Consider the following 9,886-nt stretch of genomic DNA (forward strand, 5'->3'; position numbering starts at 1 on the left):
TGTCGATTGATCCTGTACTTAAAATTCTTATAGAGTGTTTCAAATGCACTATAATCAGGGGTGGCACAGATAGCAAAACAGCCCGAAAATCTCCTAAAGCTCCATACATCTCCATCTGAACAAGCGAGCGAAAAATCAAATGAACAAACTAAATTACTCATAATCACGGACTTACCCGTCTCGATCACTTCGATCACCATAATGTTACAATAATGAACAATAAAGTTGGATAATTACCCAACTTTAATTGTATATAATTCATTTATATTCAACAATTTTATATAACTTTTTTCCCTTGACTGCCAGCTCACTCTTCTCACATTTTCGGCATTGTCTACATTGTTGATATTGTTGACATTGCTTACATTGCTTACACGTTTACAATTTATAGTTGACACTCAATTGCTTACACGTAGACAATCGTGTAATCTACATGGTGTAGTCTACCCGGCACATCACTGGCTGTATATATTGCTAGTCACCTTTCGCACCCTTCGTGCTGCTTTCGTCACTAGCTAATATAATCCTTTTAAGATATTTTCAGTGATATCGACGATGATCAAGATAAAAATGAGACCACGATCTACAACATGCCACCCAAACGATCATGAAAACCCAACGATTTAACCATACGACTACAAATGGACTCCTAAAGAGCTGAAGAAGCCGGTTTCCAAAACTTGGCTACCAAGAGAGCCGATCGTAATGGCTGCGTAAAAACGCAAAGGATAAAACTTTGTTAACTCAGAGGTTTTATGAGGACGAAAATGGAAGGACCAAGGTGAAGACTTTGGCTGAAACTGAAATGGAGGAACCTTTTTCAGAAATGGAGCTGCTCAATTCAAAGAAGCTACTGGAATATGATATGTTTGAGAAAACGAAACTACGAAAGACATTACTGAACATACATCAACTTCAGATGTTAGCCTCATCTTGCATTTAAATCCTAAAAGCAAAATAATAAAATTATTTTTTTAAATAAACAGAAATAGTGATAACCAGTTGGACGAAGCTACAGTAGAGCATTTTCGACTGGCGGAGAACTTCTTACTATGATAAACCAAAAATTTGTATTACTCTAAGCGGTGGATCACTCGGCTCATGGGTCGATGAAGAACGCAGCAAACTGTGCGTCATCGTGTGAACTGCAGGGCACATAAACATCGACATTTTGAACGCATATCGCAGTCCATGCTGTTATGTACTTTATTTAATTTTAGAGTGCTGCTTGGACTACATATGGTTGAGGGTTGTAAGACTATGCTAAATAAGCTACAATCGAAATCATTTCGTTATGTGGTGAACTAATGTGCTACAAAAAAAAAAAAAATAGCCAAATGCATCGTCATCTAATTAGTGACGCGCATGAATGGATTAACGAGACTCCTACTGCCACTGCTAACATCTCTTGGGGGCGTCAGTTTGGCGCATTGTACCAAACTCGCTGTATTATATGCTTACATATTCGAATACCGTGGTCGTAATCCTTAACTGGAACACGCCACGTTAAATAAATCGGAGAGATCCTTTGATTCTGTCCCTATCTACTCAGTTTGTTTCTGACGTTCGTCGCGAACAGACGTTTATTTCGAGTGCGCGCATCGCAGTGTTTCGTTACATATAACGGTAAACGTGATAAGCAACTTTCGAAGTGAACAACAAAGCGGAATTGCGGTACTTTGTACGCAGACGCTAACCAACGGTAAAACAGCGATAAGAAGTGCTCAAATTGTGTGATAAGTGCGGTTTCGAGCTAACTTTTGTACTGTTGAGTGCATTGGTACTGGTTTTCAACCCGGTATCCGAGGATAGGCGCGGCCGCTCTAGCAGCCGTAAGCGGAAGCCAACCGTTGAGGAAATCAACGCCAAGCGGTTAGCCTTGGAGATGGGACCTCCTGCCGTTCCCGAAGCGCCCACCGTCGCTGCCGCTGCCTCCATCGCAGCTGGCTCTGCTGCCGTTGCCCCCACCGCTGCTAGCTCCGCTGCCGCTGCCTCCGTCGCAGCTGGCTCTGCTGCCGCTGCCCCCACCGCTGCTAGCTCCGCTGCCGCTGCCTCCGTCGCAGCTGGCTCTGCTGCCGCTACTGCTGCTTCTTCTGCTGTTTTTGATGGTGCTGTCGGCCGCTCAGCATTCACAATAGTGAACAGCGGAATGGAGACAATCCTGGCTGAGATATCGAAGGTGCAGAAGCTTGTCAAGGAGACCGTCACCAGGACAGGGATCAGTGCAACCGCCGCGTGTGCTATTTTTGACGCTGTTCAGAAGTACGACGACCTCAACCTGGCGCTGGTGACCAGACTAGCAGCCCTGCAAGCCTCTGCTCCCTCTGTTGCCCCCACCGCTGCCTTTGTTGTTGCCCCTATTGCTGCCCCCAACGCTGCTGCTGCACCCGTAGCAAGCTACCGCGACAGGAAGCCGGTAGAGACGTGGTCTGCTGTTGTCTCATGCTCAGACTCAGCCATGACGTCGAAGCAGGTTGTGGAGAAACTGCGCAATGAGGTTGCACCCGTTCTCGATGTTCGTGTCCACGAAGTACGAGAGCTGAAGCGGGGCGGTGCGATCATTCGCACACCGTCAGTTGGCGAGATGAGGAAAGTGGTGGCCAACAAGAAGTTTGCTGAGGTCGGATTGGTGGTTCAACAGAATCGTAGCTTCAAGCCGAAGATTACAGTGTTCGACGTTGACACCGCGATTAATGCCGAAGAGTTTATGCTGGAGCTCTTCGCGAACAACTTCAGGGAGCATATGACCGAGGCGGAATTCAAAAGGAGCGTGCATCTAGAGACGAAGCAATGGTCGCAAACTGCAGGCGAGACGGTCAACCTAAACCTGGAGGTTGACGAAAAAGCGCTGGCCATACTTGATGGGATCGGACGGGTCTACATCAAGTGGTTTTCATACCGCTGCCGGTCGCTCGTCCACACCTATGCTTGCCATAGGTGTGTTGGGTTCGACCACAAGGTCTCACAATGCCGGCTCAAGGATGCAGTTTGCCGACAGTGCGGACAGACCGGCCACATTGCAGCGAAGTGCACCAGTCCGGTGGACTGCCGGAACTGCCGTTTCAAGGCATTGCCTTCGGGGCATCATATGCTCTCAGAAGCATGCCCTATCTACGGTGCGGTGCTAGCGAGGGTGCAAACTAGACATTTAAATGTTTAGCTTCATCCAAGCAAATTGTGGTCGAGGACGAGCTGCCAACATCGAGCTCGGAGTACGGATGAGAGAGTCTGGACATCTGTTCGTACTGGCTTAGGAGCCTCACGCTTGTTGTCATCGAATCTCGGGATTCCCAGCTGAGATGCGAGTTTTTGCTGCCCGTCAAGCTAAAGCTGCTATCGTCATAGATGACCTCGATGCCATCTGCATGCCCGTAGAGCCGCTCATCACCGACTTTGGAGTATGCGTAAGTGTCACTGGGAGATTTGGCACAATCTTCCTGACCTCCGTATATTGCCAACACCAGGAGAGTTTAAAGCCGTACATTTCGTACATGAATGAGGTACTGCTGCTGGCCAGCAGTTCACCAGTTATTCTAGGCACCGACGCGAACGCAGCATCCCCCATGTGGTTCAGTAAGATCCCTCGCCGTGGCGAGAGATTGCAGAACTACATACGGGGTGAGCAGCTGTCAGATGGCAAATACCCCTGTCGAAGTGCTGAATGTACGAAGTGAGGTCTATACGTTCGAGACTCGCAACGGACGGAGCGATATCGATATAACAATCGTCAACAACGCAGCATCTATGTTGGCCACATATGACTGGAGAGTGGATGAGTGGGAGTTTAGCGATCACAACTCATCACCAAGCGACATGTAGTTTGGCGGAACGCCGAACTATCCGCTAAACGCCGAGAGGTCAGGAGACTGAGGCGCAGGCTACAGGATGCTCGTCGTCGTGGACACGATGATGATGCCGCGCTTCTTGCTATTTCATTGAGGACCTCCTCAGCGGATTACAAGAAGCGTATCCTAGCGGTGAGCCTGTGTGCCAAGTCTCAAGGCTGCAGCTTTAAAATTGCTCTTGTTACTACATTTTATATCATTTACGTGGGCGGACGTGGGCGTGACCAAGTTCTAAAATAAACTTTATATAGGTCAACATTAGCCTGGCCGCGGCTTGTAACGAGTTTTTTCTAGTTGGCGATGTCAATGAGAACAGGGCTGAAAAATATTCGTTTTTGCCTCAAAAATACACTTGCTAATTTTGAGCCCGATCGGAGATCATTTGATGGACCCAAAAACGGGACAAAGGTCACCACACGGCATTTGCATGGAAAAATATAGTTATTGTATGAACAACTTTTTTGTTTGTAAAGATATCTTAACCTCTTAATCTCACAGGTTGTATATTTGGGAAGCCCCTGACGAAATTTGGTCAAAAACGGGTTACCATATCATATAGCTTTCATAGGAACAATCGAACTAATAATGGAAAAAATTAAAAAATATTTAGTTAACTCAAATGTATATTCTATAAGATTGGTTACGATGTCTCATAAAACATAAAAGATTTTCATACTAAGACTTGATTTTCACCCGATTGTTCCTATGGGCGCTCTATGATATAGTGGTCCGATCGAAAAAAGAAATAAGCGATCTGCCTGCAATATAGAGGAATCTACATACTAAGTTTGGTGTCACTAGCTTTTAAATTGTTCTTATAATTTTAATATGAAATTTCGATTTTTAGGCGGTAAAGGGTGCGTGGCCAAATCCGGAAACAAAATTGATCTGCTTGCAATATAGTGGAACCTACATACCAAGTTTTGTGTCTCTAGGTCGTATAGTCTCTGAGATCTAGGTGTTCATACTAAATTTTTTTTAATATTTTCCATTATTAGTTTTTGCCATAGTAAGTACGGGGTCTCCGACAGTCGAGTATGCTCGACTGTAGCACCGGCCCACTAGTTTTAATTATAATGAAAAATTGGGTACCCACAGCTCGCTTCGCTCGCGTTGCTACTGACGAAAATAAGTTTTTCATACTAAGACTTGGATTTCGCCCGATCGGTCCTATGACAGCTATATGACATAGTGGTTCGATTGGAACCAATTTTGGTCAAGATCTAATGAGGAACTACATACGTGGTGAGCAGCTGTCTGAGTGGATGGCAAATACCCCTGTCGAAGTGCTGAATGTACGAAGTGAGGTCTATACGTTCGAGACTCGCAACGGACGGAGCGATATCGACATAACAATCGTCAACAACGCAGCATCTATGTTGGCCACTTATGACTGGAGAGTGGATGAGTGGGAGTTGAGCGATCACAACCTCATCACGGTTGTGACAACGCTCCACCCGGAAAGCACAGTTGAGAACATAGCTCCTGTGCCATCCTGGAATCTCCACAATGCACGTTGGCGATTGTTCGGTGATGAAGTGGCTAGGAGGATCAGGGTGCTGCCCGAGAATCACATGGAGACGCCGCTGGACGACCAAGTTTCTGCACTGCGCTTGATTGTACATGATGTGTGCGATCTTGTGTTGGGCCGCAGACGACCGCGAGCCAAGCGACGTGTAGTTTGGTGGAATGCCCAACTATCCGCTAAGCGCCGAGAGGTCAGGAGACTGAGGCGCAGGCTACAGGATGCTCGTCGTCGTGGACACGATGATGATGCCGCGCTTCTTGCTATTTCATTGAGGACCTCCTCAGCGGATTACAAGAAGCGTATCCTAGCGGTGTGCCTGTGTGCCAAGTCTCATGGCTGCAGCTTTAAAATTGCTCTTGTTACTACATTTTATATCATTTACGTGGGCGGACGTGGGCGTGGCCAAGTTCTAAAATAAACTTGATATAGGTCAGCATTAGCCTGGCCGCGGCTTGTAACGAGTTTTTTCTAGTTGGCGATATCAATGAGCACAGGGCTGAAAAATATTAGTTTTTACCTCAAAAATACACTTGCTAATTTTGAGCCCGATCGGAGATCATTTGATGGACCCAAAAACGGGACAAAGGTCACCACACGGCATTTGTATGAAAAAATATAGGTATTGTATGAACATCTTTTTTTGTTTGTAAAGATATCTTAACCAAACTCACAGGTTGTATATTTGGGAAGCCCCTGACGAAATTTGGTCAAAACGGGTTACCATATCATATAGCTGCCATAGGAACAATCGAACTAATAATGGAAAAAAATAAAAAATATTTAGTTAACTTTAATGTATATTCTATAAGATTGGTTACGATGTCTCATAAAACATAAAAGATTTTCATACTAAGACTTGATTTTCACCCGATTGTTCCTATAGGCGCTCTATGATATAGTGGTCCGATCGAAAAAAGAAATAAGAGGAATCTACATACTAAGTTTGGTGTCACTAGCTTTGAAATTGTTGTTATAATTTGAATATGAAATTTCGATTTTTAGGCGGTAAAGGGTGCGTGGCCAAATGCGGAAACAAAATTGATCTGCTTGCAATGTAGAGGAACCTACATACCAAGTTTTGTGTCTCTAGGTCGTATAGTCTCTGAGATCTAGGTGTTCATACTAAATTTTTTTTAAATTTTTTCCATTATTAGTTTTTGCCATAGTAAGTACGGGGTCTCCGACAGTCGATTATGCTCGACTGTAGCACCGGCCCACTAGTTTTAATTATAATGAAAAATTAGGTACCCACAGCTCGCTTCGCTCGCGTTGCTACTGACGAAAAAAAGTTTTTCATACTAAGACTTGGACTTCGCCCGATCGGTCCTATGACAGCTATATGACACAGTGGTTCGATTGGAACCAATTTTGGTCAAGATCTATAAGTCTAACTTAAATGCATATTCTATAAGTTTGGTAACGATATCCAGTGTTGTGCCATTACGCGTACACAATGTAGACAATCCGTAAACAATACCAACAATGCATAAACAATGTCTACAATAGTATCCTTCATAGCTTTGGCTACGCTGCTGGTTGATTTTTGCTGCTGTTATCTATTTTTTTAAATGGCTGAAACCCATGCTAAAAAAAAATTTAAAACAAAAAGCTAAATGCAATGTGTCACCCAATTGCAATTATCTATAATATTTATATTTTATTAATTTACACGTTAGATATAACTTATATCGATATAAATCACTGCGGACGGCAGTTCGCGTTAGTGACGAAAGCATCACGAAGGGTGCGAAAGGCGACTAACTATATATACAGCTAAGTTGGAAAATTTGCTACGACTGTCCGATCAGATCGAGTTATATACCGATCGAAAGGTTTAGTCTTAACTTACAAAATAGCATACTTAAACTTTTCTAACCAACTTGGGTCATGAGATACGGGGTGTAAGTGGGAGGTGAAAATTTAGATGATTGCAGCTAATGGGGCTGTTAGAGTCTTTTGGTAAAATTTTAAAAATACGCGTCGATTGATACCTCAATCACCCAAATCCGATAACTGGTTCAAAAGATAATTAAATTTGAAAATTTTAGTGGACTTCTCAAAATGAAATGAAAAGTCAGTTTGTTTGTCTGTTTGTCTGTTTGCATCAAAGCGCTAAAGAAGCTTAAATGTAATGATGGGGATTTATTCCTTTTCGAAAATCTAGAAATGTTTGTTCTACGACTTTTGAAAAACCGCTAGTTAGCGGGAAAACGCTAAATCGGAAAAATTAAAACCTCAACAGTTTCCAAACCATTGAAGCTATAGATATGCTCTATATAACATTGGAAAGGTGTGGTTGGGCTTTTAGGCATACCTTTAAACTTTTTCTAAAGTACTCAGGTAACATTTTACAGGTGAAATAAAGTTTTCAGCTTACATTTTGGAGATTTCTGACAAAACGGCTCTAACGATTTCTGTAATACATACAATTTCGCGTTTTTGGTATATGAAACATAAATTTTGGTTGAGGGTTTGGAAGATATTACCTGTTTAGTGAATATATATTTTTTTAATAAAGTAGGGGTCAGCAGCATCAAGGCAAGCGTAGCAGCCAGGCTTGAGAGTGTACAGATGAAAGCTTGGCGTTGCTGCTAGACAGTCTTGTTTTATTTTGCGTTGCTGAAATACCCAGCGCTGCCAGACAGTTTTGTTTTGCGTTGCTGAAATATTTAGTGTTGCCAGACCGTTTAGTTTTGTGTTTAGACGATTTATATTTTTTAAATATGAAAGAATTTCAACTAATAAATTTACATATTTTTTTTTTATCTGCCTGCACAAATGATAAAGTAACAAAGTCAAAATTAAAAGCAATTGCAAAATTTCTGATATCACACAAAAAAACCTTTACACGAGGTAAAAGTCTAGTGACAAAAGCATACTCCAGCTCTAAAGTTTCTGATATCCAATTTTGTGACAAACAGAATAAAGTTTAATATAAAACTTTTAATTAAAAATATAAACTAAAAATAATTATACTCTTTGCCGGCATTACTGATAATATTATGCGTAATTCATTGAAATCGGTACAAATTAATCAATAAATCTCATGGAACAGTTCTTAATTTAATTAAATAATTCTTTTTTTTAATTTAACTTAATGTTTAATGAAAAAAATTATTAAAATTAATTAACTAAAAATAGTCTATCGATATGTGCATCAGAATTGTATAAAGTTATGAATACCGATACATATATCGATGCAAATATCGATAAGCGATCGGAATGTTCTTGTTTCGAACACAACGATCATTTAAAAATTTAAAAAAAAAAATTTTTTTTTTTACGTATATATTAATAACTTTTTATATTATTCTAGAAGTGGGCTCCCCAATATGAATGGAGTGGTCGCGGTCGTGGCCGTGGACGTGCCCATGCCACAGTGAGTGCGGAAAGTGCTGCCAGGGTTGGGAAGCTGCCCCACTCACATACGCTCCAGCGGCCCAAGCATGGATGCAAGAAGGCGCAGCGGTTCATTCAGGCTGGGCCCAAGTCGGCCAGCCACAAGGAGGAGTGGGCCAACCGGTGCCCCAATATGTGGCCCAACGTGTGGCTCAACCGGTGGCCCAACCTGTGGCTCAACCGGTGGCCCAACCGGGGGCTCAAATGGTGGCCCAACCGGTGGCCGATGTATTGGTCCGCCTGGATGAATTTGAAAATATAGTTCCCGGACAAAAATGGAAAAAATAAAATAAAATAAAATACCAAAAAAAAATCTAATTTCATTTTTATTTAAAGATTTAGTTTTATTGGAAATATATAGAGTATTTAAACTTTATAAAAGTATTATGCAAAACTCGCGATTTTTGCCGAAGCGACAAATTCTAGGAATTATGCCAGCGCGCGCAACATTGATGATGCGAATGTGTTATATATATGTAAATATTGTGTATAGTAATATAGTAAATAAAGCACATACTCGATGCTTTATATTTAACACTTTATATAACTATTAGAGCTATATTGCGTATTTTATTTTATATTACTGTTCGAATTTTCATAATTATGCTCATTTTAATTTATGTTTAGTTATGCATAGCGTTGCAAAATCAATTCTAGGTCGTCGAAAGTTGACAAAGACACGATTGTATGATTTACCAAGAAATGAAGGAGAAAAAAATATTAATGATTATAATGCACCAGTTTTGCTTGCTTGGTGTGGAAACATGGATATTCAATTTATAGGCGAAAAGTCTGGCTCACTAAGCACTTATGTTTGTAAATATCAAACTAAGCCTGAGAAGTCATTTGCAACAGATGATTTAAGAGATTTTTTGAAAATAAATCTGTTGCTAGTAATTTGTGGAGATTTGCAATGCGTTCATTGACAAACAGGGAATGGAGCCCTTGAGGCAGCTGATATTGCTGCAGCTGCCCTTATTTGGAACTGATAAAAATACAGTTATAAGAATGATAGATATACGCCCGGAAAGAAGTCGAAGAGTTAAGCCAAGAAGTGAGCTAAATAAAATGCAGGACGAAGATACTGATATATTTTTTCCAAACTGGGTCGACG

General features: G+C 41.8%; 1 non-coding gene across 1 annotated transcript; it reads left to right on the forward strand.

The window, feature by feature from the left end:
• Nucleotides 1-1,074: 1,074 nt before the first annotated feature.
• Nucleotides 1,075-1,253, forward strand: LOC117794389. The gene has a single exon (XR_004618427.1). It is a non-coding gene; the product is annotated as a 5.8S ribosomal RNA (ribosomal RNA).
• Nucleotides 1,254-9,886: the final 8,633 nt, after the last annotated feature.

This window comes from Drosophila innubila, chromosome X (assembly GCF_004354385.1).
Source record: "Drosophila innubila isolate TH190305 chromosome X, UK_Dinn_1.0, whole genome shotgun sequence".
NCBI lineage: Eukaryota > Metazoa > Arthropoda > Insecta > Diptera > Drosophilidae > Drosophila > Drosophila innubila.